A 24,147-nucleotide genomic window follows, 5' to 3' on the forward strand; every position below is an offset into this window, starting at 1 on the left:
TGCTGCACCCATGGGAAAGGGCTTACTCTAGAAGGCAAATCGTGCTAAACAGACTGAAACAATCAAGAATAGACCTCTCCCTGGTGACATGTGAGGTGGTGAAGTGGGTAAAAAGCGCTGAGTATAAAACCAATACGTGGAGCGATCACGCAGGAATGACAATCACATTTGGAAAAGAAACTGATTCACGTAAAGGAGGGATATGGTGCTTTAATGGAAGTCTGCTAGAAGATGATGCGTTTGTGAAAAGCATGAAAAAATTCTTGAATGATGTGGGATATGAGTGGGGGGTGAATGAAGATATGAATGTGTGGTGGGATGGGGTAAAAGTCAGAATCAAAAAAAAGTGCATTAACTATAGTAAGGAGAAAAAGTGGAGAGAAAATCAAATGGAAGAGAATCTAAGAAAACAACTAAGTGAGGAAATAACATTGCTCGACAGTGCAGATAATGCTTGCGCAGAAAAATACATACACTTAAAAGAGCAGTTAAAAGCGTTCGAACTAAAAAAATGTAGGGGCGCAGCGATTAGGAGCAAAATACAATATTTGTATGAAGGGGAAAGGAGCACAGCCTTTTTCCTGGGTCTGGAGAAACAAAAGCAAATAAAAACAGAAATAAACGAATTAGTGAACGCAGCAGGGGAAAGGGTGACGGATAAAACTGAAATATTAAAAACGGTCAAAGGCTACTATGAAAGCCTGTTCACGAGACAGGAGTGTGATGGTGCGAGCGCGGACAGAGCTGTGGGTGCCTTAAAGAAGGAACTTAGCGACGAGGATAAAATATGGTGTGAAAGTGAGTTTACGGACGGAGAAATCAAAAGCGCTCTAGAGGGTTTAAACAGAAACAAAAGTCCTGGTAGCGATGGCCTAACTGCTGAATTTTATTTAGCTTTCAAAGAACAGCTAGTACCCATACTAGGCAAACTAAGTAAATATATTGAGAGAGTCAAATGCATACCGAAAAGCTTGGGGGAGGGGGTGGTTACTATTTTCTACAAAAACAAGGGGGACAATAAAAATCTGGACAACTACAGACCAATCAGTTTACTAAACACAGATTACAAAATCATAGCAAAAACAATAGCCAATAGAATCAGAGAAGTAATAGGAACTATCATAGAGCAAACACAATCATACAGCATACCAAACAGGGACATAGCAGACTCAATCATTTCAATAAAACAGACGGTCAGGGACATGGAAAGGGAGGGGGGTATATGGTTAGGGATTGATTTAAGTAAGGCATTTGACAGAGTGGATCATGGGTTCATGGGGAGGGTTTTGGAGAAGTTTGGGTTCGGGGAGAGAATGCGAGAGTGGATAAATGTGTTGTACAAAGGGGCGGAAAGTAAGATAAAATGTAACGGGGCTTTAACTGATGCATTTAAGATCACAAGATCAGTAAGACAGGGGTGTCCGATGTCAGCGCTGCTGTATAGCTTGGTGGCAGAGCCGCTGGCAGCGCTGATATCGGAAGACGGGAGCATTGAAGGAATAGGGGAGGAAAATGTTAAAATAATCCAATATGCGGATGACGTGAATATAATGGTGAAAAGAGAGGAGGATATAGAACTAATACTGAAACACGTGCAAACCTATGAAAGGGCATCGGGGGCAAAAGTAAACGAAAATAAGTCTGAAATTATGCTACTGGGAAGGGAATCAAATTACGCTAATAGGTGGGGATTTAAAACGGTGGGGGAGAGAAGAAAAGTGCTGGGAGTGAGTGTGGGGAAAAACGAGAATGAATGTGATGACGAAACATGGAAAGAGGTGGTGGGTAAAATTAAGAAAACTTTGAATTTGTGGAGGGCAAGGGGCCTATTGCTGAGAGGAAGGGTAGCCGTAACAAATGCTCTCGTGTTGTCCAAAGTGAATCATGCGCTGAGTACTTGCGCGCTCCCGGACTGGGCCTTCGCGGAGATCTCAAAGATCATTAGGGACTTTATTTGGAGAAACAAAGCAGCGAGTATAGCTCACAAAACAATAATAGGGGCTAAAGATCAGGGTGGGTTAGCTTTGATTGACTTACTGACAAAAAAAGTAGCACTAAGAGCCAAATTGATAGGCAAATTTAAGGACCAGAGCCGGAGCGTAGGTTGGAAAAATCATTTCAAACAACATCTGTGCAGTTTTGGACTCCACAACGAGGACAACCTGCACCAGATAAATAACCCGGACGCATTTAAACACTTGCCACGGTTTTTCCAGGAAGTACTCAATGCGTGGTATCAGGTTTCAGCCTGGACTGTACCGGAATGCGGAACGAGAGGGTCAGTGCTGCGGCTGCCCTTCCTCTCAAGCCCGTATTTTAAAAATGGGGAGAGGGCAATCAAGTGCGAGGCAATGGAGAAAGCGGGATACATTAGAATAGGGGATTTAGTGAACGATGAGGGGGAGTTTGATGTACAAATGGTGTTGGTGGGGTTAAAAAACAAGGGGTATGTGTGCAGAAAGGATGTGATTGAGAGAGTGTTTGAAAATGTAAAATTGTCTTTGTCGAGCGAATGGGAAAAACTAATCAAGGAGAAGGAGGGAGCGATGCGGGACGATGCGGTGGGGATCTCCCTGTGCCTAGGGGAGAAGAAGCACAACATTACTGATGTCACCACAAAAATTTGGTATAGATGCGCAATCACACATAGAATACAGAAACCCACATCTGAAGTTAAATGGACAGACACATACCCAGACATAACAAGCAACATGATATGGAAAAACATTAACATACCGCACACACCGCATGCAATATTTGACTTAGATTTCAAACTGAGGCACAGGAGGATCTTCACCTGCATCGTCCTGCATCAAATCCACAAGGAGAGGTATGAAAGAAAGTGTTGTGTATGTGAAAGTGTGGATGAGGATTTGGTGCATTTGTTTGTGACATGTGGGGAATTGGGCGTGTTTTGGGGAAAAATAAGGGAAATGTTGGGGAAATGTAGTGAGAATGAGTGTTGGAATGAAAGGGGGTGGGAATTGTCGGTGCTGTTGGGGGTGGGAACGAAACAAAAAAACCACAACGTTATGAATATGATTTTAGCCTTTGCACGCAAAGCGGTTTTTAACAGAAGGAATTTTGCATTGTACGAAAACAAGAGAATGAATGTGTGGAGAATGTTTTCGAATGAATGGAGAGCACACCTAAAATTGTTGCACGTTGCGAATGAGAGTGAGTTTGTGAGAATGTTTGTGGAAGGGGCGAAAGTGTGTGGGGTAAATGAAGAGGGCATTGTGTGGGACGTATAATTTATTTTGTTTCTGTTACGGTTTTTCGTTGGTCATGGGGAAAAATGGGTGGTTTGATTTGAGGGCCTTTTGGTTTGCAGGGGAGGTTGAGAGCTCTCAAGGGGATTTTGTTTGCTTTGGGGTTTGTTTTCGGGGGTTGCTTACTTTGAGGGAAGAACTCAAGAGAGTTTTTAAGTGTTTTGGAATCAGGGGAGGTTTTGATTTTGTTTGCTTTATTTTGTTTTCTTTGGCAAGCGCTTGCGTCTGAGGGGAGGTTTGATTTATATGGTGTATGTTTTGGTATTGTATTTCTTGTAAATGATGTGTAAATAATATAAATGTTTTTGTACTTTTGATAATAAAAGATAAAAAAAAAACATGCCCGATCTCGTCCGATCTCGGAAGCTACGCAGGGTCGGGCCTGGTTAGTACTTGGATGGGAGACCGCCTGGGAATACCAGGTGCTGTAAGCTTTTTCATTTTTTTGATTTGATTTGAGGGGTTTTGTTTCAGAGGGGTTTTGAGAGTATTTGGGGGTTGTTGTGGGAATCAGGGGTGGTTTGAGTTTGTTTGCTTTATCTTGGTTTTGTTGGAGTGTTGTTTGTTTCAGAGGGGAGGTTTGATTTATGTGATGTATGTTGTGTGATAGTATTTGTTGTAAATGATGTGAAAGTATTATTAGAGTATTTGGGGGTTGTTGTGGGAATCAGGGGTGGTTTGAGTTTGTTTGCTTTATCTTGGTTTTGTTGGAGTGTTGTTTGTTTCAGAGGGGAGGTTTGATTTATGTGATGTATGTTGTGTGATAGTATTTGTTGTAAATGACGTGAAAGTATTATAAATGTTTTTGTACTTTTGATAATAAAAGATAAAAAATAAAAAAAGCTCGATCTCGTGTGATCTCAGAAGCTAAGCAGGGTCGGGCCTGGTTAGTACTTGAATGGGAGACCGCCTGGGAATACCAGGTGCTGTAAGCTTTTTCATTTTTTTCATCATATGCTTTTTTTTCATCATATAGAGACATATTCACATGTCCAAAAATTCAGCCAGAATCAATAATGTGGGGGAGCAATTATGGCCGAGGGCATGAGATCTTTAAAAGGCCCCTTTCTGCACACAATAACAGCTTACGGCCATACCACCCTGAACATGCCCGATCTCGTCCGATCTCGGAAGCTAAGCAGGGTCGGGCCTGGTTAGTACTTGGATGGGAGACCGCCTGGGAATACCAGGTGCTGTAAGCTTCTTCATTTTTTTGATTTGATTTGAGGGGTTTTGTTTCAGAGGGGTTTTGAGAGTATTTGGGGGTTGTTGTGGGAATCAGGGGTGGTTTGAGTTTGTTTGCTTTATCTTGGTTTTGTTGGAGTGTTGTTTGTTTCAGAGGGGAGGTTTGATTTATGTGATGTATGTTGTGTGATAGTATTTGTTGTAAATGATGTGAAAGTATTATAAATGTTTTTGTACTTTTGATAATAAAAGATAAAAAATAAAAAAAGCTTGATCTCGTGTGTTCTCAGAAGCTAAGCAGGGTCGGGCCTGGTTAGTACTTGGATGGGAGACCACCTGGGAATACCAGGTGCTGTAAGCTTTTTCATTTTTTTCATCATATGCTTTTTTTTCATCATATAGAGACATATTCACATGTCCAAAAATTCAGCCAGAATCAATAATGTGGGGGAGCATTTGCTCCCCCACATTATGGCCGAGGGCATGAGATCTTTAAAAGGCCCCTTTCTGCACACAATAACAGCTTACGGCCATACCACCCTGAACATGCCCGATCTCGGAAGCTAAGCAGGGTCGGGCCTGGTTAGTACTTGGATGGGAGACCGCCTGGGAATACCAGGTGCTGTAAGCTTTTTCATTTTTTTGATTTGATTTGAGGGGTTTTGTTTCAGAGGGGTTTTGAGAGTATTTGGGGGTTGTTGTGGGAATCAGGGGTGGTTTGAGTTTGTTTGCTTTATCTTGGTTTTGTTGGAGTGTTGTTTGTTTCAGAGGGGAGGTTTGATTTATGTGATGTATGTTGTGTGATAGTATTTGTTGTAAATGATGTGAAAGTATTATAAATGTTTTTGTACTTTTGATAATAAAAGATAAAAAATAAAAAAAGCTTGATCTCGTGTGTTCTCAGAAGCTAAGCAGGGTCGGGCCTGGTTAGTACTTGGATGGGAGACCACCTGGGAATACCAGGTGATGTAAGCTTTTTCATTTTTTTCATCATATGCTTTTTTTTCATCATATAGAGACATATTCACATGTCCAAAAATTCAGCCAGAATCAATAATGTGGGGGAGCATTTGCTCCCCCACATTATGGCCGAGGGCATGAGATCTTTAAAAGGCCCCTTTCTGCACACAATAACAGCTTACGGCCATACCACCCTGAACACGCCCCGTTTACGGCAGAGACAGAGTGGAGCCCGGAGAGAGCAGACGTGCCAGAGAGAGCAGGAGTCCTTATTTTTCATTTTTGTTATATATGCCTTGTTTTGTTTAAAGTCCTCAGATCTTGAGTGAACGTCCCCCAGCAGTCACGGACTGTGAGGGGGATTGCTTTTCTTTTTTGCTTTTTTCTTACCTGTTTACCCCTTTTTTTGGGAAGACCTCTGATTTCTTAAATGTTTGCTAGCGGGCCGCTAACAAGCACACACGGACGGATTACAAAGATGACAGGACAACGGACCGGAGAAAAGGAAAAAGAAATGGATAATGGACAAGAAAAAGGACAGACAAACACGGCATTGAAACAACGGAACGGATTAAACGACAACGAAAAGGACGACGGACAAAAAGGACTGATAAACATGGCAAACGAAACTAGGAATGGTATGGACAACGGAGAGAGAGGAAGAGAGAGGAGCAGTGAGCTGATTGCCCCAGCTGCGGACAATCAAGGACTGATTGGTGTGCAGAGTGTGAGAGGTGCAGAGGGAGCTGAGACAAGAGAGGCAAAAGTGGCCTACGAAAAAAAACTGACACTAAACATTGAAATGGTGGGGGAAAAAGTGCCTCTACAGCAGGTGATGAACAATTTAAAAATGATCTGCGGGGGCCTGCTGGCGTGCAGAACCGTGGGGCCGGAAAAACTGGAAGTAACAGTGAGCAACATCAAGGGAAAAGAAAGGCTGCTGGACGGCTTCAAAATTGGAGAGACAAGAGTTGTAGCCAGAGAACTAAACAATGACGAGCTGGTGGTGTCCTTTCTGAACCTGCCGGCCTACATCACGGATGAAGAAATCGTGTGGAAGCTGACGGGCTGGGGAGTGAACCCCACATCTCCGATTAAAAGAAGAATGTGGCCAGGGACAACAATAGCCGACGGAACAAGGTTTGTCCGGGTCCGGTTCAACGACCAGGTACAGTCGCTACCGTACTCCACAAAATTCAATACAGTGATGGGGAGCGAATTCTTCAGAGTCATTCATGACAGACAGCAAAAAGTGTGCAGGATGTGTATCCAGCCGGGACACATCCTGCGAGAGTGCCCGGAGTTCATGTGCCACAAATGTGGGGTGCAGGGACACTTTGCACGTGAGTGCAGCGCGAACCTGGCAAAATGTAAAAACTGTGGAAAAAGAGAAAATGACTGCGAGTGTGAAAATGAAAAGGAGAGCAGGAATGAGGCGGAGGAGGAGGTGTACAAGGACGCGGCAGAAGGAGAGGAGGAGGTGACTGGAGAAAGCGAGGAGGAGACCGGAGAGGAGGAGGGCAGCGGAGGAGAAATGGAGCAGAGCGGAGAGAGCGGAGGAGAGCAGGTGGCAGAGAACGAGTTGGAGACGCCGGAGCAGGCTGGAGGAGGGGGACAACAGAAGCAGCGGAAAACGAGCAAGAAAGCGAAAAAGGGAGACAGAACGGACGGAGAACCAGGGGTAAGCATGAGCACAAAGGGGAGGGAGGTGCCTGAGAGGGTGCCGGGGCAGGCGGGAGGGAGTAAAATCAGGGCAAACAACCTGACTAAAAGCGCCAGTCCAAACGAAACGGACAGCGAAATGGATGTTAGTGAACTGGCAAGCGCGCAAAAAAGACTGAGTTTGGGGCAACGAAAGAAGTTGGCTAAAAAATTAAAAAGTAAAGACAAATAATGGCTGGAAATAACCCTGGTAAATCCGTTTGTTTTTCTTTTTTTTCCTTTTTGATAATGGCCTTAATTTTATTTTCTATCAACGCCAATGGACTACGAAGCAAGGAAAAGAGACAATCCATGCTTTCCTGGCAAAATGACATCCTGTGTGTGCAGGAGACCAGGTGGGATGATTCCCTGGTAGAAGACATTAAAAAAGACTTTGTGGGCCAAATCTTTAGCTCCAATGGTACGCCAAAGGCGAGAGGAGTGGCGGTTCTAATCAAAACGGATCGGGTAACAGGGGTTAATTTGGTGTACGGGGATAAAGAGGGGAGAGTTATAGTTATAGACTGTATGTACGAAACAAAAAATTTAAGAATTATAAATATATATGCGCCGAACGGAGAAAAAGAAAGGAAAACGTTTTTTATAAAAATAAGCAAATGGTGGGAAGGAACCTGCGTGATAATCGGCAACTTCAATGTGGCAATGACGCCAACAGACGTATCAAAAAATAATGTGTTCAAGGGGGACGTAAGCAGAGGGGCACTGAAAGACCTAATAATAACCAAGCGGTGCTTAGACATATGGAGATTGCTGCACCCATGGGAAAGGGCTTACTCTAGAAGGCAAATCGTGCTAAACAGACTGAAACAATCAAGAATAGACCTCTCCCTGGTGACATGTGAGGTGGTGAAGTGGGTAAAAAGCGCTGAGTATAAAACCAATACGTGGAGCGATCACGCAGGAATGACAATCACATTTGGAAAAGAAACTGATTCACGTAAAGGAGGGATATGGTGCTTTAACGGAAGTCTGCTAGAAGATGATGCGTTTGTGAAAAGCATGAAAAAATTCTTGAATGATGTGGGATATGAGTGGGGGGAGAATGAAGATATGAATGTGTGGTGGGATGGGGTAAAAGTCAGAATCAAAAAAAAGTGCATTAACTATAGTAAGGAGAAAAAGTGGAGAGAAAATCAAATGGAAGAGAATCTAAGAAAACAACTAAGTGAGGAAATAACATTGCTCGACAGTGCAGATAATGCTTGCGCAGAAAAATACATACACTTAAAAGAGCAGTTAAAAGCGTTCGAACTAAAAAAATGTAGGGGCGCAGCGATTAGGAGCAAAATACAATATTTGTATGAAGGGGAAAGGAGCACAGCCTTTTTCCTGGGTCTGGAGAAACAAAAGCAAATAAAAACAGAAATAAACGAATTAGTGAACGCAGCAGGGGAAAGGGTGACGGATAAAACTGAAATATTAAAAACGGTCAAAGGCTACTATGAAAGCCTGTTCACGAGACAGGAGTGTGATGGTGCGAGCGCGGACAGAGCTGTGGGTGCCTTAAAGAAGGAACTTAGCGACGAGGATAAAATATGGTGTGAAAGTGAGTTTACGGACGGAGAAATCAAAAGCGCTCTAGAGGGTTTAAACAGAAACAAAAGTCCTGGTAGCGATGGCCTAACTGCTGAATTTTATTTAGCTTTCAAAGAACAGCTAGTACCCATACTAGGCAAACTAAGTAAATATATTGAGAGAGTCAAATGCATACCGAAAAGCTTGGGGGAGGGGGTGGTTACTATTTTCTACAAAAACAAGGGGGACAATAAAAATCTGGACAACTACAGACCAATCAATTTACTAAACACAGATTACAAAATCATAGCAAAAACAATAGCCAATAGAATCAGGGAAGTAATAGGAACTATCATAGAGCAAACACAATCATACAGCATACCAAACAGGGACATAGCAGACTCAATCATTTCAATAAAACAGACGGTCAGGGACATGGAAAGGGAGGGGGGGATATGGGAAGGGAATCAAATTACGCTAATAGGTGGGGATTTAAAACGGTGGGGGAGAGAAGAAAAGTGCTGGGAGTGAGTGTGGGGAAAAACGAGAATGAATGTGATAACGAAACATGGAAAGAGGTGGTGGGTAAAATTAAGAAAACTTTGAATTTGTGGAGGGCAAGGGGCCTATTGCTGAGAGGAAGGGTAGCCGTAACAAATGCTCTCGTGTTGTCCAAAGTGAATCATGCGCTGAGTACTTGCGCGCTCCCGGACTGGGCCTTCGCGGGGATCTCAAAGATCATTAGGGACTTTATTTGGAGAAACAAAGCAGCGAGTATAGCTCACAAAACAATAATAGGGGCTAAAGATCAGGGTGGGTTAGCTTTGATTGACTTACTGACAAAAAAAGTAGCACTAAGAGCCAAATTGATAGGCAAATTTAAGGACCAGAGCCGGAGCGTAGGTTGGAAAAATCATTTCAAACAACATCTGTGCAGTTTTGGACTCCACAACGAGGACAACCTGCACCAGATAAATAACCCGGACGCATTTAAACACTTGCCACGGTTTTTCCAGGAAGTACTCAATGCGTGGTATCAGGTTTCAGCCTGGACTGTACCGGAATGCGGAACGAGAGGGTCAGTGCTGCGGCTGCCCTTCCTCTCAAGCCCGTATTTTAAAAATGGGGAGAGGGCAATCAAGTGCGAGGCAATGGAGAAAGCGGGATACATTAGAATAGGGGATTTAGTGAACGATGAGGGGGAGTTTGATGTACAAATGGTGTTGGTGGGGTTAAAAAACAAGGGGTATGTGTGCAGAAAGGATGTGATTGAGAGAGTGTTTGAAAATGTAAAATTGTCTTTGTCGAGCGAATGGGAAAAACTAATCAAGGAGAAGGAGGGAGCGATGCGGGACGATGCGGTGGGGATCTCCCTGTGCCTAGGGGAGAAGAAGCACAACATTACTGATGTCACCACAAAAATTTGGTATAGATGCGCAATCACACATAGAATACAGAAACCCACATCTGAAGTTAAATGGACAGACACATACCCAGACATAACAAGCAACATGATATGGAAAAACATTAACATACCGCACACACCGCATGCAATATTTGACTTAGATTTCAAACTGAGGCACAGGAGGATCTTCACCTGCATCGTCCTGCATCAAATCCACAAGGAGAGGTATGAAAGAAAGTGTTGTGTATGTGAAAGTGTGGATGAGGATTTGGTGCATTTGTTTGTGACATGTGGGGAATTGGGCGTGTTTTGGGGAAAAATAAGGGAAATGTTGGGGAAATGTAGTGAGAATGAGTGTTGGAATGAAAGGGGGTGGGAATTGTCGGTGCTGTTGGGGGTGGGAACGAAACAAAAAAACCACAACGTTATGAATATGATTTTAGCCTTTGCACGCAAAGCGGTTTTTAACAGAAGGAATTTTGCATTGTACGAAAACAAGAGAATGAATGTGTGGAGAATGTTTTGGAATGAATGGAGAGCACACCTAAAATTGTTGCACGTTGCGAATGAGAGTGAGTTTGTGAGAATGTTTGTGGAAGGGGCGAAAGTGTGTGGGGTAAATGAAGAGGGCATTGTGTGGGACGTATAATTTATTTTGTTTCTGTTACGGTTTTTCGTTGGTCATGGGGAAAAATGGGTGGTTTGATTTGAGGGCCTTTTGGTTTGCAGGGGAGGTTGAGAGCTCTCAAGGGGATTTTGTTTGCTTTGGGGTTTGTTTTCGGGGGTTGTTTACTTTGAGGGAAGAACTCAAGAGAGTTTTTAAGTGTTTTGGAATCGGGGGAGGTTTTGATTTTGTTTGCTTTATTTTGTTTTCTTTGGCAAGCGCTTGCCTCTGAGGGGAGGTTTGATTTATATGGTGTATGTTTTGGTATTGTATTTCTTGTAAATGATGTGTAAATAATATAAATGTTTTTGTACTTTTGATAATAAAAGATTAAAAAAAAAAAACACGCCCGATCTCGTCCGATCTCGGAAGCTAAGCAGGGTCGGGCCTGGTTAGTACTTGGATGGGAGACCGCCTGGGAATACCAGGTGCTGTAAGCTTTTTCATTTTTTTCATCATATAGAGACATATTCACATGTCCAAAAATTCAGCCAGAATCCATAATGTGGGGGAGCATTTGCTCCCCCACATTATGGCCGAGGGCATGAGATCTTTAAAAGGCCCCTTTCTGCACACAGTAATGGCTTACGGCCATACCACCCTGAACACGCCCGATCTCGTCCGATCTCGGAAGCTAAGCAGGGTCGGGCCTGGTTAGTACTTGGATGGGAGACCGCCTGGGAATACCAGGTGCTGTAAGCTTTTTCGTTTTTTTCATCATATGCTTTTCTTTCATCATATAGAGACATATTCACATGTCCAAAAATTCAGCCAAACTTGACTATCTAGAGGAAGTAAAAGTCGTAACAAGGTTTCCGTAGGTGAACCTGCGGAAGGATCATTACCGGTTTGAGATCCCCGCACCCGAGGCCGCGTGGCCCCTCGGTGCTGGCGGCGGATATGTCAGGAAAACATTTGTCTCAAATGTTACCAATTTGGTAAGGTTACCAAAACTCCTAAAACAAAGACCAACAGAGCACCGGCCTGTCCTGTAATCCCGATTAAGAAAGCGCCAAGCAAGAAAAACAACAAGAGCATTTCCGTAGGTGAACCTGCGGAAGGATCATTACCGGTTTGAGATCCCCGCACCCGAGGCCGCGTGGCCCCTCGGTGCGGGGATCTCAAACCGGTAATGATCCTTCCGCAGGTTCACCTACGGAAACCTTGTTACTACTTTTACGTCCTCTAGATAGTCAAGTTTGATCGTCTTCTCGGCACGTCTTCTCATGAAAAGATTTCTGCTTCAAAAAAGTTGAAAATTTATATGAAAAGATTTCGACTTCAAAAAAGTCTAAGATTTTCATGAAAAGATTTCGGCTTCAAAAAAGTTGACCATTTTCATGAAAAGATTTCGGCTTCAAAAAAGTTGACCATTTTCATGAAAAGATTTAAGCTTCAAAAAAGTTGAAAATTTTCATGAAAAGATTTCGGTTTCAAAAAGTTGAAAACTTTCATGAAAAGATTTCGGCTTCAAAAAAGTTGAAAATTTTCATGAAAAGATTTCTGCTTCAAAAAAATTGAACATTTTCATGAAAAGATTTTGGTTTCAAAAAGTTGAAAATTTTCATGAAAAGATTTCAGCTTCAAAAAGGTTGAAAACTTTCATGAACTATTTCGACTTCAAAAAAGTCGAAGATTTTCATGAAAAGATTTCTGCTTCAAAAAAGTTGAACATTTTTTATGAAAAGATTTCGGCTTCAAAAAAGTTTAAAATTTTCATGAAAAGATTTCGGCTTCAAAAAAGTTGAACATTTTCATGAAGTATTTCGGCTTGAAAAAAGTTTAAAATTCACATTAAAAGATTTCGGCTTCAAAAAAGTCAAAAACTTTCATGAAGTATTTCGGCTTCAAAAAAGTTGAAAATTTTCATGAAAAGATTTCTACTTCAAAAAGTTGAAAATTTTCATGAAAAGATTTTGGTTTCAAAAAGTTGAAAATTTTCATGAAAAGATTTCAGCTTCAAAAAGGTTGAAAACTTTCATGAACTATTTAGACTTCAAAAAAGTTGAAGATTTTCATGAAAAGTTTTCGGCTTCAAAAAAGTTGAACATTTTCATGAAGTATTTCGGCTTCAAAAAAGTCGAAGATTTTCATGAAAAGATTTCGGCTTCAAAAAAGTTGAAAATTTTCATGAAAAGATTTTGGTTTCAAAAAGTTGAAAATTTTCATGAAAAGATTTCTGCTTCAAAAAAGTTGAAAATTTTCATGAAAAGATTTCGGCTTGAAAAAAGTTGAAAATTCACATTAAAAGATTTCGGCTTCAAAAAAGTCAAAAACTTTCATGAAGTATTTCGGCTTCAAAAAAATGGAACATTTTCATGAAAAGATTTCGGCTTCAAAAAAGTTGAACATTTTCATGAAAAGATTTCGGCTTCAAAAAAGTTGAAAATTTTCATGAAAAGATTTTGGTTTCAAAAAGTTGAAAATTTTCATGAAAAGATTTCAGCTTCAAAAAGGTTGAAAACTTTCATGAACTATTTCGACTTCAAAAAAGTCGAAGATTTTCATGAAAAGATTTCGGCTTCAAAAAAGTTGAACATTTTCATGAAGTATTTCGGCTGCAAAAAAGTCGAAGATTTTCATGAAAAGATTTCTGCTTCAAAAAAGTTGAAAATTTTCATGAAAAGATTTCGGCTTCAAAAAAGATGACCATTTTCATAAAAAGATTTCGGTTTCAAAAAGTTGAACATTTTCATGAAAAGATGTCGGCTTCAAAAAAGTTGAAAATTTTCATGAAGTATTTCGGCTTCAAAAAAATGGAACATTTTCATGAAAAGATTTCGGCTTCAAAAAAGTTGAACATTTTCATGAAAAGATTTCTGCTTCAAAAAAGTTGAAAATTTTCATGAAAAGATTTCGGCTTCAAAAAGTTGAAAATTTTCATGAAAAGATTTCAGCTTCAAAAAGGTTGAAAACTTTCATGAACTATTTCGACTTCAAAAAAGTCGAAGATTTTCATGAAAAGTTTTCGGCTTCAAAAAAGTTGAAAATTTTCATGAAAAGATTTCGGCTTCAAAAAGTTGAAAATTTTCATGAAAAGATTTCGGCTTCAAAAAAGTTGAAAATTTTCATGAAAAGATTTTGGCTTCAAAAAAGTTGAACATTTTCATGAAGTATTTCGGCTGCAAAAAAGTCGAAGATTTTCATGAAAAGATTTCTGCTTCAAAAAAGTTGAACATTTTCATGAAAAGATTTCTGCTTCAAAAAAGTCTAAAATTTTCATGAAAAGATTTCGGCTTCAAAAAAGTTGACCATTTTCATAAAAAGATTTCGGCTTCAAAAAAGTTGAACATTTTCATGAAAAGATTTCGGGTTCAAAAAAGTTGAAAATTTACATGAAAAGATTTCGGCTTCAAAAAAGTTGAAAATTTTCATGAAAAGATTTTGGCTTCAAAAAAGTTGAACATTTTCATGAAAAGATTTTGGCTTCAAAAAAGTTGAACATTTTCATGAAGTATTTCGGCTGCAAAAAAGTCGAAGATTTTCATGAAAAGATTTCTGCTTCAAAAAAGTTGAACATTTTCATGAAAAGATTTCTGCTTCAAAAAAGTCTAAAATTTTCATGAAAAGATTTCGGCTTCAAAAAAGTTGACCATTTTCATAAAAAGATTTCGGTTTCAAAAAGTTGAAAATTTTCATGAAAAGATTTCGGCTTCAAAAAAGTTGAAAATTTACATGAAAAGATTTCTGCTTCAAAAAAGTTGAAAATTTACATGAAAAGATTTCGATTTCAAAAAAGTCTAAGATTTTCATGAAAAGATTTCTGCTTCAAAAAAGTTGAAAATTTTCATGAAAAGATTTCGGCTTCAAAAAATTGAAAATTTTCATGAAAAGATTTCGGCTTCAAAAAAGTTGACCATTTTCATGAAAAGATTTCGGCTTCAAAAAGTTGAAAATTTTCATGAAAAGATTTCGGTTTCAAAAAGTTGAAAATTTTCATGAAAAGATCTCGGCTTCAAAAAAGTTGAACATTTTCATGAAAAGATTTCTGCTTCAAAAAAGTTGAAAATTTTCATGAAAAGATTTCGGCTTCAAAAAAGTTGACCATTTTCATGAAAAGATTTCGGTTTCAAAAAGTTGAAAATTTTCATGAAAAGATCTCGGCTTCAAAAAAGTTGAACATTTTCATGAAAAGATTTCTGCTTCAAAAAAGTTGAAAATTTACATGAAAAGATTTCGGCTTCAAAAAAGTTGAACATTTTCAAGAAGTATTTCGGCTGCAAAAAAGTCGAAGATTTTCATGAAAAGATTTCTGCTTCAAAAAAGTGGAACATTTTCATGAAAAGATTTCGGCTTCAAATAGTTGAAAATTTTCATGAACTATTTCAACTTCAAAAAAGTCGAAGATTTTAATGAAAAGATTTAGACTTCAAAAAAGTTGAATATTTTCATCAAGTATTTCGGCTTCAAAAAAGTCGAAGATTTTCATGAAAAGATTTCTGCTTCAAAAAAGTCTAAAATTTTCATGACAGGATTTTGGCTTCAAAAAAGTTGAACATTTTCATGAAAAGATTTCGGCTTCAAAAAAGTTGAACATTTTCATGAAAAGATTTCTGATTCAAAAAAGTTGAACATTTTCATGAACTATTTCGACTTCAAAAAAGTCGAAGATTTTCATGAAAAGTTTTCGGCTTCAAAAAAGTTGAAAATTTTCATGAAAAGATTTCGGCTTCAAAAAGTTGAAAATTTTCATGAAAAGATTTCGGCTTCAAAAAAGTTGAAAATTTTCATGAAAAGATTTTGGCTTCAAAAAAGTTGAACATTTTCATGAAGTATTTCGGCTGCAAAAAAGTCGAAGATTTTCATGAAAAGATTTCTGCTTCAAAAAAGTTGAACATTTTCATGAAAAGATTTCTGCTTCAAAAAAGTCTAAAATTTTCATGAAAAGATTTCGGCTTCAAAAAAGTTGACCATTTTCATAAAAAGATTTCGGCTTCAAAAAAGTTGAACATTTTCATGAAAAGATTTCGGGTTCAAAAAAGTTGAAAATTTACATGAAAAGATTTCGGCTTCAAAAAAGTTGAAAATTTTCATGAAAAGATTTTGGCTTCAAAAAAGTTGAACATTTTCATGAAAAGATTTTGGCTTCAAAAAAGTTGAACATTTTCATGAAGTATTTCGGCTGCAAAAAAGTCGAAGATTTTCATGAAAAGATTTCTGCTTCAAAAAAGTTGAACATTTTCATGAAAAGATTTCTGCTTCAAAAAAGTCTAAAATTTTCATGAAAAGATTTCGGCTTCAAAAAAGTTGACCATTTTCATAAAAAGATTTCGGTTTCAAAAAGTTGAAAATTTTCATGAAAAGATTTCGGCTTCAAAAAAGTTGAAAATTTACATGAAAAGATTTCTGCTTCAAAAAAGTTGAAAATTTACATGAAAAGATTTCGATTTCAAAAAAGTCTAAGATTTTCATGAAAAGATTTCTGCTTCAAAAAAGTTGAAAATTTTCATGAAAAGATTTCGGCTTCAAAAAATTGAAAATTTTCATGAAAAGATTTCGGCTTCAAAAAAGTTGACCATTTTCATGAAAAGATTTCGGCTTCAAAAAGTTGAAAATTTTCATGAAAAGATTTCGGTTTCAAAAAGTTGAAAATTTTCATGAAAAGATCTCGGCTTCAAAAAAGTTGAACATTTTCATGAAAAGATTTCTGCTTCAAAAAAGTTGAAAATTTTCATGAAAAGATTTCGGCTTCAAAAAAGTTGACCATTTTCATGAAAAGATTTCGGTTTCAAAAAGTTGAAAATTTTCATGAAAAGATCTCGGCTTCAAAAAAGTTGAACATTTTCATGAAAAGATTTCTGCTTCAAAAAAGTTGAAAATTTACATGAAAAGATTTCGGCTTCAAAAAAGTTGAACATTTTCAAGAAGTATTTCGGCTGCAAAAAAGTCGAAGATTTTCATGAAAAGATTTCTGCTTCAAAAAAGTGGAACATTTTCATGAAAAGATTTCGGCTTCAAATAGTTGAAAATTTTCATGAACTATTTCAACTTCAAAAAAGTCGAAGATTTTAATGAAAAGATTTAGACTTCAAAAAAGTTGAATATTTTCATCAAGTATTTCGGCTTCAAAAAAGTCGAAGATTTTCATGAAAAGATTTCTGCTTCAAAAAAGTCTAAAATTTTCATGACAGGATTTTGGCTTCAAAAAAGTTGAACATTTTCATGAAAAGATTTCGGCTTCAAAAAAGTTGAACATTTTCATGAAAAGATTTCTGATTCAAAAAAGTTCAAAATTTTCATGAAGTTTTTCGGCTTCAAAAAAATGGAACATTTTCATGAAAAGATTTCGGCTTCAAAAAAGTTGAACATTTACATGAAAAGATTTCGACTTCAAAAAAGTTGAAAATTTTCATGAAGTTTTTCGGCTTCAAAAAAGTTGAACATTTTCATGAAAAGATTTCGGCTTCAAAAAAGTTGAACATTTACATGAAAAGATTTCGGCTTCAAAAAAGTTGAAAATTTTCATGAAGTATTTTGGCTTCAAAAAAATGGAACATTTTCATGAAAAGATTTCGGCTTCAAAAAAGTTGAAAACATTCATGAAGTATTTCAGCTTCAAAAAAGTCGAAGATTTTCATGAAAAGATTTCTGCTTCATAAAAGTTGAAAATTTTCATGAAAAGATTTCGGCTTCAAAAAAGTTGAAAATTTTCATAAATTATTTCGGCATCAAAAAAGTTGAAAATTTTCATGAAAAGATTTCGGCTTCAAAAAAGTTGAACATTTTCATGAAAAGATTTCTGCTTCAATAAAGTTGAAAATTTACATGAAAATATTTCGACTTCAAAAAAGTCTAAGATTTTCATGAAAAGATTTCGGCTTCAAAAAAGTTGAAAATTTTCATGAAAAGATTTTGGTTTCAAAAAGTTGAAAATTTTCATGAAAAGATTTCAGCTTCAAAAAGGTTGAAAATTTTCATGAAAAGATTTCAGCTTCAAAAAGGTTGAAAACTTTCATGAACTATTTCTGCTTCAAAAAAGTCGAAGATTTTCATAAAAAGGTTTCGGCTTCAAAAAAGTTGAAAATTTTCATGAAGTATTTCGGCTGCAAAAAAGTCTAAAATTTTCATGAAAAGATTTATGCTTCAAAAAAGATGAAAATTTTCATGAAAAGATTTCGGTTTCAAAAAGTTGAAAATTTTCATGAAAAGATTTCTGCTTCAAAAAAGTTGAAAATTTTCATGAAAAGATTTCGGCTTCAAAAAAGTTGACCATTTTCATAAAAAGATTTCGGTTTCAAAAAGTTGAAAATTTTCATGAAAAGATTTCTGCTTCAAAAAAGTTGAAAATTTTCATGAAAAGATTTCGGCTTCAAAAAAGTTGAACATTTTCAAGAAGTATTTCGGCTGCAAAAAAGTCGAAGATTTTCATGAAAAGATTTCTGCTTCAAAAAAGTGGAACATTTTCATGAAAAGATTTCAGCTTCAAAAAGGTTGAAAACTTTCATGAACTATTTCGACTTCAAAAAAGTCGAAGATTTTCATAAAAAGGTTTCGGCTTCAAAAAAGTTGAAAATTTTCATGAAGTATTTCGGCTTCAAAAAAGTCTAAAATTTTCATGAAAAGATTTATGCTTCAAAAAAGATGAAAATTTTCATGAAAAGATTTCGGTTTCAAAAAGTTGAAAATTTTCATGAAAAGATTTCTGCTTCAAAAAAGTTGAAAATTTTCATGACAGGATTTTGGCTTCAAAAAGGTTGAAAACTTTCATGAACTATTTCGACTTCAAAAAAGTCGAACATTTTCATGAAAAGATTTCGGCTTCAAAAAAGTTGAACATTTTCATGAAAAGATTTCGGCTTCAAAAAAGTTCAAGATTTTCATGAAATGATTTCTGCTTCAAAAAAGTTGAAAATTTTCATGACAGTATATTAGCTTTAAAAAAGGTAAAAATTTTCATGAAGTATTTCGGCTTCAAAAAGGTTGAACACTTTCATGAAGTATTTCAGCTTCAAAAAAGTCGAAGATTTTCATGAAAAGATTTCTGCTTTAAAAAAGTTGAAAATTTTCATGAAAAGATTTCGGCTTCAAAAAGTTGAACATTTTCATGAAAAGATTTCAGCTTCAAAAAAGTTGAACATTTTCATGAAAAGATTTCGGCTTCAAAAAAGTTGAAAATTTTCATGAAAAGACTTCGGGTTCAAAAAAGTTGAAAATTTTCATGAACTATTTCGGCATCAAAAAAGTTGAAAATTTTCATGAAAAGATTTAGGTTTCAAAAAAGTTGAAAATTTTCATGAAGTATTTCGGCTTAAAAAAAGTCTAAAATTTTCATGAACTATTTCGGCTTCAAAAAAGTTGAAAATTTTCATGAAAAGATTTCTGCTTCAAAAAAGTTGAAAATTTTCATGAAAAGATTTCGACTTCAAAAAAGTTGAAAATTTTCATGAAAAGATTTAGACTTCAAAAAAGTTGAATATTTTCATGAAAAGATTTCTGCTTCAAAAAAGTTGAAAATTTACATGAAAAGATTTCGACTTCAAAAAGTTGAAAATTTTCATGAAAAGATTTCGGCTTCAAAAAAGTTGAACATTTTCATGAAAAGATTTCGGCTTCAAAAAACTTGAAAATTTTCATGAAAAGATTTCTGCTTCAAAAAAGTTGAAAACTTTCATGAAGTATTTAAGCTTCAAAAAAGTCGAAGATTTTCATGAAAAGATTTCGGCTTCAAAAAAGTTGAAAATTTTCATGACAGGATTTTGGCTTTCAAAAAAGTAGAAATTTTCATAAAGTGTTTCGGCTTCAAAAAGGTTGAAAACTTTCATGAACTATTTCAGCTTCAAAAAAGTTGAACATTTTCATGAAAAGATTTCTGCTTCAAAATGTTGAAAATTTTCATGAAAACATTTCGGCTTCAAAAAAGTTGACCATTTTCATGAAAAGATTTCGGCTTCAAAAAAGTTGAAAATTTTCATGAAAAGATTTCGGTTTCAAAAAGTTGAAAATTTTCATGAAAAGATCTCGGCTTCAAAAAAGTTGAACAATTTCATGAAAAGATTTCGGCTTCAAAAAAGTTGAAAATTTTCATGAAATGATTTTGGTTTCAAAAAGTTGAAAATTTTCATGAACTATTTCGGATTCAAAAAAGTTGAAAATTTTCATGAAAAGATTTAGGTTTCAAAAAAGTTGAATATTTTCATGAAAAGATTTCTGCTTCAAAAAAGTTGAAAGTTTTCATGAAAAGATTTCGGCTTCAAAAAAGTTGAAAATGTTCATGAAAAGATTTTGGCTTCAAAAAAGTTGAATATTTTCATCAAGTATTTCGGCTTCAAAAAAGTTGAAGATTTTCATGAAAAGATTTCTGCTTCAAAAAAGTTGAAAATTTTCATGACAGGATTTCGGCTTCAAAAAAGTTGAAAATTTTCATGAAAAGATTTTGGCTTCAAAAAAGTCGAACATTTTCATGAAAAGATTTCGGCTTCAAAAAAGTTGAACATTTTCATGAAGTATTTCGGCTTCAAAAAAATGGAACATTTTCATGAAAAGATTTCGGCTTCAAAAAAGTTGAACATTTTCATGAAAAGATTTCGGGTTCAAAAAAGTTGAAAATTTACATGAAAAGATTTCGGCTTCAAAAAAGTTGAAAATTTTCATGAAGTATTTCGGCTTCAAAAAAATGGAACATTTTCATGAAAAGATTTCGGATTCAAAAAAGTTGAACATTTTCATGAAGTATTTCGGCTTCAAAAAAATGGAACATTTTCATGAAAAGATTTCGGCTTCAAAAAAGTTGAACATTTTCATGAAAAGATTTCGGGTTCAAAAAAGTTGAAGGTCTAGGAAGAGTTCTGGTCATCCCAAACGTCTTCCATTTAAGGATTATGGAGGCCACTGTGCTTTTAGGAACCTTGAGTGCTGCAGAAATTCTTTTGTAACCTTGGCCAGATCTGTGCCTTGCCACAATTCTGTCTCTGAGCTCCTTGGGCAGTTCCTTCGACCTCATGATTCTCATTTGCTCTGACATGCGCTGTAAGGTCTTATATAGACAGGTGTGTGCCTTTCCTAATCAAGTCCAATCAGTTTAATTAAACACAGCTGGACTCCAATGAAGGAGCAGAACCATCTCAAGGAGGATCAAAAGAAATGGACAGCATGTGAGTTAAATATGAATGTCACAGCAAAGGGTCTGAATACTTATGACCATGTGATATTTCAGTTTTTCTTTTTTAATAAATTTGCAAAAATTTCTACTTTTCTGTTTTTTTTCTGTCAAGATGGGGTGCTGAGTGTACATTAATGAGAAATAAAATGAACTTTTTTGATTTTAGCAATGGGCTGCAATGAAACAAAGAGTGAAAAATGTAAAGGAGTCTGAATACTTTCCGTACCCACTGTATATCGAGAGAGTAAAATGCATACCGAAAAGCTTGGGGGAGGGGGTGGTTACTATTTTCTACAAAAACAAGGGGGACAATAAAAATCTGGACAACTACAGACCGATCAGTTTACTAAACACAGACTACAAAATCATAGCAAAAACAATAGCCAATAGAATCAGGGAGGTAATAGGAACTATCATAGAACAAACACAATCATACAGCATACCAAACAGGGACATAGCAGACTCAATCATTTCAATAAAACAGACGGTCAGGGACATGGAAAGGGAGGGGGGGATATGGTTAGGGATTGATTTAAATAAGGCGTTTGACAGAGTAGATCATGGGTTCATGGGGAGGGTTTTGGAGAAGTTTGGGTTCGGGGAGAGAATGCGAGAGTGGATAAATGTGTTGTACAAAGGGGCGGAAAGTAAGATAAAATGTAACAGGGTTTTAACTGATTCATTTAAGATCTCAAGATCAGTAAGACAGGGGTGTCCGATGTCAGCGCTGCTGTATAGCTTGGTGGCAGAGCCGCTGGCAGCGCTGATATCGGAAGACGGGAACATTAAAGGAATAGGGAAGGAAAATGTTAAAATAATCCAATACGCAGATGACGTGAATATAATGGTGAAAAGAGAGGAGGATATAGAACTGATACTGAAACACGTGCAAACCTATGAAAGGGCATCGGGGGCAAAAGTAAACGAAAATAAGTCTGAAATTATGTTACTGGGAAGGAAATCAAATTACGCTAATAGGTGGGAATTTAAAACGGTGGGGGAGAGAAGAAAAGTTTTGGGAGTGAGTGTGGGGAAAAATGAGAATGAATGTGATGACGAAACATGGAAAGAGGTGGTGGGTAAAATTAAGAAAACTTTGAATTTGTGGAGAGCGAGGGGCCTATTGCTGAGAGGAAGGGTAGCCGTAACAAATGCTCTCGTGTTGTCCAAAGTGAATCATGCGCTGAGTACTTGTGCGCTTCCGGACTGGGCCTTTGAGGAGATCTCAAAGATCATTAGGGACTTTATTTGGAAAAACAAAGCAGCGAGTATAGCTCACAAAACAATAATAGGGGCTAAAGATCAGGGAGGGCTAGCTTTGATTGATTTACTGGCAAAAAAAGTAGCACTAAGAGCCAAATTGATAGGCAAATTTAAGGACCAGAACCGGAACGTAGTTTGGAAAAACCACTTCAAACAACATCTGTGCAGTTTTGGACTCCACAACGAGGACAACCTGTACCAGATCAATAACCCGGACGCATTTAAACACTTGCCACGGTTTTTCCAGGAAGTACTCAATGCGTGGTATCAGGTTTCAGCCTGGACTGTACCAGAGTGCGGAACGAGAGGGTCAGTGCTACGGCTGCCCTTCCTCTCGAGCCCGTATTTTAAAAATGGGGAGAGGGCAATCAAGTGCGAGGCAATGGTGAAAGCAAGATATATTAGAATAGGGGATTTATTGAACGATGGGGGGGAGTTTGATGTACAAATGGTGTTGGGGGGGTTAAAAAATAAGGGGTATGTGTGTAGAAAGGATGTGATTGAGAGAGTGTTTGAAAATGTAAAATTGTCTTTGTCGAGTGAATGGGAAAAACTAGTCAAGGAGAAGGAGGGAGCGATGCGGGACGAGGCGGTGGGGATCTCCCTGTGCCTAGGGGAGAAGAAACACAACATTACTGATGTCACCACAAAAATTTGGTATAGATGCGCAATCACACATAGAATACAGAAACCCACATCCGAAGTTAAATGGACAGACACATACCCGGACATAACAAGCAGCATGATATGGAAGAACATTAACATACCGCATACACCGCATGCAATATTTGATCTAGATTTCAAACTGAGGCACAGGAGGATCTTCACCTGCATCGTCCTGCATCAAATCCATAAGGAGAGGTACGAAAGAAATTGCTGTGTATGTGAAAGTATGGATGAGGATTTGGTACATTTGTTTGTGACATGTGGGGAATTGGGTGTTTTTTAGGGAAAAATAAGGGAAATGTTGGGGAAATGTAGTGAGAATGAGTGTTGGAATGAAAGGGGGTGGGAATTGTCAGTGCTGTTGGGGGTGGGAACGAAACAAAAAACCACAATGTTATGAATATGATTTTAGCCTTTGCACGCAAAGCGGTTTTTAACAGGAGGAATTTTGCATTGTATGAAAGCAAGAGAATGAATGTGTGGAGAATGTTTTCGAATGAATGGAGAGCACACCTTAAATTGTTGCACGTTGCGAATGAGAGTGAGTTTGTGAGAATGTTTGTGGAAGGGGCAAATGTGTGTGGGGTAAATGAAGAGGGAATTGTGTGGGATGTATAATTTATTTTGTTTTTGTAAGGCTTTTCTTTGGTCATGGTTAGAAATGGGTGGTTTGATTTGAGGGCTTTTGGTTTTCAGAGGATTGTGAGAGTTTTTACGGGGATTTTGTTTGTTTTGTGGTTTGTTTTCGGGGGTTGTTTACTTTGGGGGAGGAACTCAAGAGAGTTTTGATGAGTTTTGGGAATCATTGGAGGTTTGATTTTTTTTGCTTTATTTTGATTTTGTTCGACAATCGCTTGTTTCAGAGGGGAGGTTTGATTTATATGGTGTATGTATTGTGATAGTATTTCTTGTAAGTGATATGTAAATAATATAAATGTTTTTGTACTTTTGATAATAAAAGATTAAAAAAAAACAAAAAAACATGCCCGATCTCGGAAGCTAAGCAGGGTCGGGCCTGGTTAGTACTTGGATGGGAGACCGCCTGGGAATACCAGGTGCTGTAAGCTTTTTCATTTTTTTCATCATATGCTTTTTTTTTCATCATATAGAGACATATTCACATGTCCAAAAATTCAGCCAGAATCAATAATGTGGGGGAGCATTTGCATTTGCAGGGTCGGGTCTGGTCTGGTTAGTACTTGGATGGGAGACCGCCTGGGAATACCAGGTGCTGTAATCTTTTTTATTTTTTTCATCATATGCTTTTTTTTCATCATATAGAGACATATTCACATGTCCAAAAATTCAGCCAGAATCAATAATGTGGGGGAGCATTTGCTCCCCCACATTATGGCCGAGGGCACGAGATCTTTAAAAGGCCCCTTTCTGCACACAA

The 24,147-nt window shown here is 37.3% G+C and overlaps 2 non-coding genes and 1 pseudogene across 2 annotated transcripts; all 3 read left to right on the forward strand.

Annotated features, from left to right (window-relative positions):
- The first annotated feature begins 4,355 nt into the window (after nt 1–4,355).
- LOC136178662 (5S ribosomal RNA) lies at nt 4,356–4,474 on the forward strand. Its single transcript, XR_010666034.1, has one exon. It is a non-coding gene; the product is annotated as a 5S ribosomal RNA (ribosomal RNA).
- Nucleotides 4,475–4,979: 505 nt separating this feature from the next.
- Nucleotides 4,980–5,088, forward strand: LOC136178795 (5S ribosomal RNA; annotated as a pseudogene).
- Nucleotides 5,089–11,306: 6,218 nt separating this feature from the next.
- On the forward strand, nt 11,307–11,425 carry LOC114920078 (5S ribosomal RNA). The gene has a single exon (XR_010665993.1). It is a non-coding gene; the product is annotated as a 5S ribosomal RNA (ribosomal RNA).
- The last annotated feature ends 12,722 nt before the right edge of the window (nt 11,426–24,147 follow it).

This window comes from Labrus bergylta, chromosome 3, assembly GCF_963930695.1.
Source record: "Labrus bergylta chromosome 3, fLabBer1.1, whole genome shotgun sequence".
NCBI classification, from domain to species: Eukaryota; Metazoa; Chordata; class Actinopteri; order Labriformes; family Labridae; genus Labrus; species Labrus bergylta.